The sequence below is a fragment of the Neopelma chrysocephalum genome, unplaced genomic scaffold, assembly GCF_003984885.1.
Source record: "Neopelma chrysocephalum unplaced genomic scaffold, ASM398488v2 Primary Assembly neopelma1_288, whole genome shotgun sequence".
Lineage (NCBI taxonomy): Eukaryota > Metazoa > Chordata > Aves > Passeriformes > Pipridae > Neopelma > Neopelma chrysocephalum.
In genome coordinates this window covers 33360-43309 of record NW_020897950.1, presented here as the reverse complement: position 1 = coordinate 43309, position 9950 = coordinate 33360, and positions in this window count along the sequence as shown.

Genomic DNA, 9950 nt, shown 5'->3' with positions numbered 1-9950 from the left:
TCCCTTGGAAGGCAAATTCCTGCTCTTCCCGAGCACAGGGATCCTCACTGCCCAACGACACTCCAGCTCCTTCTCCCGGATCCCTGATCCAGCACGAGGAAGAAGGGACACTGGGAGGGTGGAGCATTGGGAATTCAGCTCCAAGGATTCCTTCCTGAGCACCAGGAACACCATCCCAGCACATCCCGGGAGTCTCCCGTTCACTACCCAAGTCCTTGTCCCTGCTCCTGCTCGGAATTCCCAGTGGGAATAAGCCCAGGAGGCAACATGGATATACCCCCCAAATCCCAACTATTTGGGGCTGGAATTCCCGAATCAATCCCAGGAGAGACCCGGCAGGTCAGGAATCAACATCCAAACCCAACATTCCACGTTATCTGGGATGTTGGGCGGGACCTGATGCCCCCCTGGCACATCCAGGCTGGATCCAAAGTGTTCCAAGAGGTTCCATCACCATCCCAGTCCCTCCAAATCCAGGGATTTGGATCCAGGAGTTACTCAATGGCCCCATTTGGATGTTAAAAAATCCTAATATTTATGGGATAGAAAGCCATTTAAAGCCCCATTTTCCTGGGATCAGGGATGGGATCAAACTCATCCAACTCTCCTGGGCACATTCCCGCTGCCCCAAAACCCCCCAAATCCCACAGAAAACTGCTCTGATCCCATGGGAAATCCGCGGAGTTGGCTCCTCATCCGGAGCCGTCTGGCTGGAATGAGGAGCCCAGAGCTGCCCAGGAGCTGCTCCCAATTCCATGCGGGATCGGCACATCCCGGCGCCGGGAAGCGCGTTCCGACATGGAGCACAAAATGGCTGATTCCCAGGGCGAGCATTCCCAAGGAACGGCAGGAAAAGGATAACAACCTAAAAAGGTAATTAGGATTTAACGGCTCCGCGGTCGGAGCCAGATCCGCAGGAATCCGACGGCAAGGGAAGGGAGGAAAACTCCAGGACGGAACAAAAACTGCTCCGGATCCCACAGCTCCAGGTGGGGTCCAGAAACCTGGAGAAACACCCGGCTCCGGCTCTGGGCAGGAATTCCGAGGCAGGTGAGGGAGTCTGAGGGTGGATCCCAGAGGTTCTTCTCCAGGAGCTCCGGGATTTAAAGCGACACAAAGGGAAAATCCCTGGAAAGCCCTTAGAAACGGCCTTGGAGCGGGATGGAGTCATCCCGGGATCCGGAGGGAGCAGCTGCTCCCAGCCATGCAGATGCATGAGGCGAAGGGAATGAGGGAATAAGGGAAAGGATTTGGGAAGATGCATGGAAGGCTGGCCGGGATGTGGCAGAACGGGAATTCCTCCAGAGCAAATGGCTCCAGGGGCTCTGCTCTTCCCATTCCCGGATCCCAACAGGGGGAACACCTGGCCCTGCTCCGACACTCTGGGCCCAGACCTCAGATCTCCCACATCCTGGATCTCCAGAGCCTGGATTTCCCAGACTCCCGATATCCCAGGCCCTGGATCCCCTGGATTCCAGATCTCCCAGATCCTGGATTTTCCACCCTTCAGATTCCAAGACACCAGAACTCCCAGATCCTGGATTTTCCACCCTTCAGATTCCAAGATGCCAGAATTCCCAGATCCTGGATCTCCCAGATCCTAGATGCCCTGGATCCCTCAGATTCCAGACACCACTGCTGGCCCAGTCCCTGGATTCTGCAGCTTCAGGTCAAGTTCAAACCTAATGATGGGAAGGAAACGAAAATCCTCCTTTCCCAAAAAATGCTTCTTTCCCTCTTCCCTCCCAAGTTTGAGGTTTTTATCCAACTCCATTTACTGGGAGCAGGGAATCCCGGCTCCATGTCCGGCTACAGAGGCCTCACCCCTCACCCCATCCCAGCATTTTCGGGATGTGGGAATTCCAAAAGCCATCAAATGGGGGGGGAGACCTAAAAACTCTAAAAACCAGCTAAAAATTCCTGGGAATTGGGCAAATTTTGGGGGCAAAACAGCCAGAAAACGCTCCAGGAGAACAAAAAGTGATGGAAAACGATGGGAATGGCGGGGGGGGGGAGGGGACCGAGCGCCTGGCTCCGGCCCCTGGGCCCCCTCCCCATCCGGGATGACGCAAACTTCCCAGGCTTCCTTATATAACCCTTCCCGATTTCCTCGACTGCGGAGCCGCCTTTGTGCGGCCGCTCCAGATCCGACCCCGGAGCCGACCCTGGAGCCATCACCCCCCCCATCCCATCCACGATCCCAATAATGGGACACCGACCCACCAGAAAACTCATCCCAAGCATCCTCATTCCCTGTCCTTTCGCCCATTCCTGCAGTCAGGGCGGGATCTGATCACTCTGGAATAGCGATGGTTGGGAGCAGGGATGAGGTGGGAAAAGGGGGGGGGGTTGGAAGCAGGGGAAGGGAACCACGACTCCAGCAGCAAATCCAACCTTAAAACATCCCCTTAAAACATTCCCTTAAAACATTCCCAGCCAGCAAAACCAGCGGGAAAGCCCATCCATGAGGAGCCTTTTGTGTGTCTCCCATTCCCAATAACCCCAGGATGGGCTCGGGGATACTCACAGGTCCAAGATTCCCGCTGCTGGCTCCAGTTGGCAGGAAAATTAAGGCTGGGAGCGGGGGGAGAGCAGCGGGAAGGGGCAGGAGGAGCCGGGGGTCGGGAAGGAGGGGGATCCATTCCCCTGCAGAGCGTGGCCGGAGCCGGAGCCGGAGCGGCTCCGAGCGGGCCCTTCCCTGCCAATCATGCGCCGTTGGAGATATTAAACAAAAGAAAAGGGGGATGCTGACGGACTGCTTCCCATCAGCCCTCGCGGGAAAGGGAAAAAGAGAAGGGGAAAAAAAAGGGAATAAAAAAAAAGGAAAAAAAAAATCCGATCCAGTCGGAGCTGGTTTTCGGCACCTCCGGCCGCAGAATCAGAGCCGGGCTCAGGGAGGGGGGGAATTGGGGGGATATTCCCGGTTTTTGGGTGTTCTGGTTCCCCGCCCCCACCCCTGGCCCCCCGCCAAACTTTGTCTTCATTCATGGAAGCTCCTTCCCTCCCATGGAATTTTAACTCCTTCCAGCCCGAGGAGGAGCCGTCGCCGGCAGCCACCCCCACCCCATTCCCCAAAAAAACGTGTTCCCGAGGTTTGGGGGTGGAGGAGGAGTGGTCTCGGTAGCGCCCGGGCCGGGGCAGCGAGGGCAGGGAGAGGATGGACAGGGATTCCCGGGAATGTGCTCTGGGATTGCAGGGAATGCAGAGAGGGATGAGGGCGAAGATGCCGGAGAAGAGGCTGAGGGATGTCAAGGAATGTGCCAAGGGAGATGCCAAGGAGTAAAGTGAGGGATGTGGGGGAACATCCCGAGGGATGTCAAGGAAGAGGCCGAGGGATCCAGGTGAAAATGCTGAAAGATCCGAGCAAAGATGCCAAGGAAGATGCCAGAACTCCAGTGGAGATGCCAAGGGATCGCCAGGGAAGATGCCAGAGGAGATGCCAAGGGATGCTGAGGAAGATGCCGGAAAAAAAGCCAAGGAAGGTGCCAAGGAAAATGCCAAAACCTTGGGGAAGGTGCTGAAGGATCTGGGCAAAGATGCCAGAGAAGATGCCCAGGAAAGTGGCAAAGACACCCAGGGATGTGGGGGGAGGTGCCAAGGAAGATTCCACATCCCTGGTGAAGATCCCGAGGGATGAGAGTGAAGATTCCAGAGAAGACGCTGAGGAAGATGCCAAGGAATGTGAGGGAAGATGCCGGAGAAGAGGCGGAGGGGTCCCGGCAAAGATCCCAAAACCTTGGGAATGATGCCAGGGATCCCAGGAAAGATGCCAAGGGATCCCAGGGAAGATGTCGAGGGATGTGGCCAAGAACCCCCTGGTCTGGACAGATTCAATGGGTTTGGAATCTCCCCTTCCCTCTGGCACCAGAGAGGAAGGATCTGGTGGGATTTTGGCTCTCCCAAACCTCCCACTGAGCTGCTCCCAGCCCAATTCCAGAGGTGGAAACACCCAGAGACAGAGAATCCTAGAGATGGAGAACCCATCTTTCCAAATAAAACATGGGAGGTTTACATGGGATATTGGGAAGGAATTCCTCCCCGTGAGGGTGGGGAGGCCCTGGTGTGGGTTATCCCGGGAATCCAGGGATGCCCCATCCCTGGGAGTGCCCAAGGCCAGGTTGGACAGGGTTTGGAATGATGGGAAGTGTCAGATCCTCCCAAAATACATCAATAATCCCCTAATTCCCAACACCCTGGAACTTCCATGGCTTTATTCCACCCCTGGGCTGCAGAGAGTCCGGGAATTCCGTGGCATTCCCACTCTGCCAGAACCCCCTGGTTTGCCTTTCCTGGATAAAAAGGAACATTTTGGTTTCCAAAGGGGGAAAGGACCAATTGGCTTTAATTTCCATGGATTCCTCAGCTGAGGAGGGGGTGGGATGGGCCCTGGGATGATTTTTCCCAGGCTGTGTCCATGGAAAACATGGAGAGAGCGGAGAAAGGTGGGATTAAACACGGGGAGTCTAGAAGAGGATCAGGGATGAGAATCTCCCAAAATCTTCCCAAATCTCGTGGGTTTGGGGGAAGAAATGAGGAGCGTGGGGCCGAAGGGAAGATTTGGCTTCGGGAAACTTCTCTTCCCTATGGAATGAAGGAACCATCCGCCTCCAACATCCCATTCCCAGGATTCCAGCCCCATCCACAGACCAGTAACCCACTGGTCCTCACTGGTTCCCACTCCCCCCATCCATCCCATGGGAAAACACCAACGGGATCCCAGGAGGAGCCTGGGAATGTCCCCCCTCCTTTTCCCTCTCCCACCTCCTCATCCCATCCTGGCCAAATATTCCCTTAGATCCCATTCCCTGGTTTTTAGGACCATTCCAGGCTGTTTTCCCACCCTCCTCCAGCCTTTCCATCCCTGTTTTACGCCGGGAAGAGGTTTGAGAGGAGATGAAAACATTCCTGGCACACTCAGGGAGCTGATTCCTCCCATCCATCCTCATCCCATCCCGGTGCTCCGGCCCTTCCCACAGATCCTCAGGGCCGGGAGGGGGAAAGGAAGTGGGAAAACATCATTTTGTGGAATTTTGGAGGGGTTTTCCCTACGGATCCATCCCCTGGATGCTCCTGTTTCCAAGCTCAAAAGGCCTTTGAGGGAGCGTCTGCCAAGAATTCCTTTGATCCGGCTGCGATTCCCGACCCCAATCCATGATCCACAGGTGATCCCAGGCGGAAAACCCTCAGCTCCGAGGCTGATTGGCTGGACTGGCCCTGTTTTCTCCTCATTTACGGGGATTTTGGGATCTAACCCACCAGGGAGGGGGTGGGGAGGGTCTCCAGAGGGTCTCTGGGCTGACCAACATTCCCGCTTTCCCAGGGAAGAGGCAGCCACTCGGAAAAGTGGGATGAGATGGCCCTGAATGAATTTATTGGGATGAAATTTTGGGGAAGTTTTAGGTTTAGGAGACCCCCCGGACCCGGTTGAGCTCATCCCCAAATCCCTTGGATGAGGTACAACCCCAAATCCAAAGGGTCCTTGGATCTCCGTCTCCCCCCAGCGTGATCCCTCAGGGACAGTCTTCCTCCAAAATGGAGGATTCCTGGATCAAATTCCTGGACCCATGTTTTTTGGACCTTCCTCCTCCTCATCCAACGGCGGCCGATCGGCTCCTCCCAATACTTTTCCCACCAAGTGCTTGGGAAAAGGTTTGGGAACACCGGAGGACCGTCCTCCAGGGAAAGGGATGGGTTTTCCCTATATTTTCCAATCCCTGGGAGTCCAAAGCCAGTTGATCCCAAGGAGAAGTGGGAATGAGGCCTCTCCAACAAACTCAATGCCAGGAAGGACTCCCTGGAATGGCACAATCCCATTTTCCATGGATTATTCCAACGCCAGCTGGGATCAGCTCCTCCAAAATCCATCTTTCACCTGATCCCTTTGGAATTTGGGTGCCATTCCCACCCTTGTTATCCCCATCCAGTCACTCCTGCTTCCCATTCCAGCAGTTTCCAGCACTTCCAGGAAAACCCAGCGAGTGGCACTTTGGATTTCAGGATCCAACAACCCACTGAGTCCATTCCTTGGAAAACCAGGCCATGGGCAAATTCCCTCTAATTCCAGCCCCCAGGACTGTCATTCCAAACCCAGGGCAGAGACTCCAGACGCAGATGCCAAAGTGCCACTGGTTTGTGGGAATTCTTGCTGGGAACGAACAACAAGCTCTGGGAGTGCCCCTGTTGGAGCAGCCTTGGAATTTTCCAGGTCTCCAAGATTTAACTGGATTCAGGGATCAAGGACAAAGGGAAAATGCACCAGCTTTGGAGCTGCTCAAGAAAGGTCACGGAGCCATTGGGGAATTATCTGGAATTTCGTATCACTCCGGTTGAGTTCCTTTCCCTCAGAATTCCCTGTTTTAGACGAAATTCCGACGGAGCATCACCCCTGGAATGGTGGCAAAGGTAGTGAGGCAACAGGAGATTCCCTACAGATACAGGAGCAGCAGCTCCCGAGTTAAGAGCAGGTCTGAACTGGGAGCAAAGTGGGAGCAAACTGGGAGCAGCCCAAATTCCCAACCTTGCCCTCAGCCAAGGACTCAACGTGAACAAGTCCCAGAATTTTAGGTGGATTTGGGGGAATTTTACATGGAGTTCGGGGAATTTTAGGTTGATTTTGGGAATTTCAGGTGGATTTGAAGGAATTTTAGGTGGATTTGGAGGGATTTTAGGTGGAATTTGGGGAATTTCAGTTGGATTTGGGAAGCGTCTCCTTCCCGAGGGGACACATGGGATTGGCTCAGTCCAACCCCAAAAATCCAGGATTTACACATCCATTCTCTGAGATTCCATGAGAACAAAGCCTACATTTTTTTGGAAAACATCCCCAGGCCTGGAAAAAGCACCCAAATCCAACTGCTCTCATCCCAAGGAACTGGTGTGGGATCCTCCGACATTCCATTGGGATCCTTCAACATTCCATAGGGACTCCAAAATGGGACAATCTCAGAATTCAGCCCCAAAATCCCCACTCCAACCTCGTCCAGCAGAACTGGTGGATGAGGGATGGGACTCCACGGATGCGCCTGGAATACCCAAAACACCTGGATTTGGATCTTTGCCTGCCTGGATACTGCATGATCCGGGATCAGATGGAGACAGAAGGACCCAAGGACACAACATGGGGCCAGAGAGATCCTTGAAAATTCCATGTGTTTTCATGGAAGAGGCACCTGGAGTTGCTAAAACCATCAGAGGGAACTCCAGGCTGGGAATTCCATCCTGGAGAAGGGAAGGCTCCAGGGATTCCTTGGAGCCTCTCCCAGTGCCCCAAAGGGGCTCCAAGAGCTGGAGAAGAGATTTGGGACGAGGACATGGAGTGGCAGGAAAATAGGGAATGGCTTCAGGCTGGAAAAGGGAAGTTCAGGTGCATCCCAACATTTTCCTTCCCAGCCCTGGGAGCATCCCAAGATGCTGCAAAGTTATGGAACACTCCTAAAAACCTGGAAAAGAACTTCTAGCACCAGCAAAATCCACGGAAAATGCAATCCCAGCCAATCCAGCACCACATTCCCCAGGATCACAGAGCAGAAATCCAGGATTTTCCAGGTGGAAGCCAAAAATGTGGAATTCCACGAGGAAACACGGATGAGACCGAGGAGGAGATGGAGCCCAAACCAACTCCAGGCTCTGGAAAGATCCCAAATCCAGAGATCCTGGATTCAGAGGGGTCCCAGATCCAGAGAGATCCCAACTCTGGGTCCATCCTCCCACACCAGCAGCTCCAAACCCCCCCGGATCCAAAGATTCCCGTGAAACCCAAAACTCACTTCCAACGAGGCTGGAAAACCCCCAAAACAGGACTTTGACCTGTTTTTCCACATCCCTAATTCATGCTATTGCCCAAAATATCTGGGATTCTTTGGAGGGATCCATGGGAGCCGGGATGAGCCAACGGATCCCAAAAAGTGGGGAATTATCCATGGAGGTGGCTCCAAAGGCTCCCAAATGCAGGGAATTACCCCATCCCAACACCCCTCTGGAAAGGCTGGAGCTAGTGGGCGCTTTGCCATCGGATGTGGAAGAGCCAAGCTTGGAAAACCAGAAATTAAGGAGGGAAAAAAGCTCCGGGGATTGATTTCCCTCAAATCCCAGAGTGGAGGGATCCTGGACATTCCTCTCCCAAGGGATGGATCCCGACCCCCCTGGGACACGGCACTGGCAGCGGAGATGCTTCCAAGGGCATCCGGAGTGGGATGGACCCACTGAGCTGGAATTCCCACTTTCCTGGCTCCCAAGGGATGCTCCAGGTAGAGCCGCGGGAAGGGGGACCTGGGACATGGAGCAGGAAAGGAGCCAGGAAAAGGGGGCACGAGGATCCCAGGATCCCAAAGGATCAGAAGCACGGCACTGGCACTGTCATGGATCCCCGGGGTGGATCCAAGAGACTCCGATGGCGCAAGGAATTCCACCATGAAGGAATGGGGGACCCACAGGGATAGGGGATCCCTATGGAGGAGAGAGATCCCTATGGATATGGGGGGGGATCCATATGGATATAAAGAATCCCTATGGATATGGGAGGGATTCATATGGATATAGAAGATCCCTATGGATGGGGGTGTCCCTAAGGAAGTGAAAAACCCCTATGGATGGGAAGGATCCCTATGGATGGGGGGGGATTCCTATGGATACACCGGCTCCATTTCTCCCCCAGGGCTCCCAGAGGGCCGTGGATGCCCCAAATCCCAGGATGTGCTGGTGTGTCCCGGAGCAGGGGGGGGGCCTCTCCCTGCACCCCCCAAACCCTCCAGGCTCCCCCAATCCCTAAAAACCCCCACATTCCCACAAATCCAGGGTCGTCTGTGCCATCCTGGCCCAGCCCCCACCCCGGGAGCGAATCCTCCCACACTCCTGCCGGGAGGAGCTTGTTCCCGATCCCATTCCCGATCCCTGCTCCCCCTTCCTCCTCCTCCTCCTCCTCCTCCTGATCGGCAGCGGCCAAGGAGGCTCCAGAAAATCCAAGATATCAAAAAAAACCGGATCACAACCGCCGCGGAAAAGCCGATGGATCTTCCTCCCCGCTCTCACATCCCCGAGTCTCCTCCTCCTCCCCTTTTCCCGGCAATACTCCCCCCCTCCCCGCCATCACAGATCCCTTTTTCAGGCTCCGAGGGGACGGGAAAACACCCGATTTGGGGAATCTGGGAATGGATTTTTCCCTGGGGAGGAGGAATCCGAAATCCTCATCCCTGGGGAGGAGGAATCCTATGGGATTTCCTGCTGGGAAGGGGAATTGTGCTGCCTCACTTCCCAAATCCCGGTGGGGAGGGGGCTGTGCACCCCCCCAAAAACCGGGATGGGCCCCAGGGGAGGGGATGGAATCTCCTGCTCCGCGTTATCCCGGCGATGGGAAAGTTTTCCTGCCGGTTTTGAGGTGGGAAAAGGCACCGGGAAGGAGGGTGGGGGGGGGGGGGCGGGGGGCAGGGAAAGAGGGAGAATCCCGCGGGGAGGAAATCCTGGATGGGGACCGGGAAACGCCGCGGGAGGGACCTGGAATCACGGAAGGGATCGGGAATCGCCCCCCCAAACCCTCCCGGATGGGAAGGAACAAAGGGGGGGGGCTCGTTCCGCGCCCTCCCCGCGTGAGAGGTCGATCCAGGGGGTCCCTGGATCCAGGGATGGGGGGACACCCCCCGTTTTCCCGGGGGATCCCCAGCGCTCCCACCCGGGCCCCCAAATCCTCGGGGCTGCCCCCCCCAAATGTGAGCTCTGACCCCCCAAAATGTAAGCTCTGACCCCCCAAATCTGAGCTTTGACCCTCCAAATCCCTGAGTTTTGCCCCCCCCAATCCCTCAGCTCTGCCCCCCCAAACCCCTTGATGTGCCCCCCCAAACCTCTTGGGCTTTGTCCCCTCAAAACTCTCAGCTCTGCCCCCACTAAACCTCCGCAAAATTTTCAGGCTCTGCCTCCCAAAAATCCGAGCTCTGCCTTCCCTCCCAACCCCCCCCCCT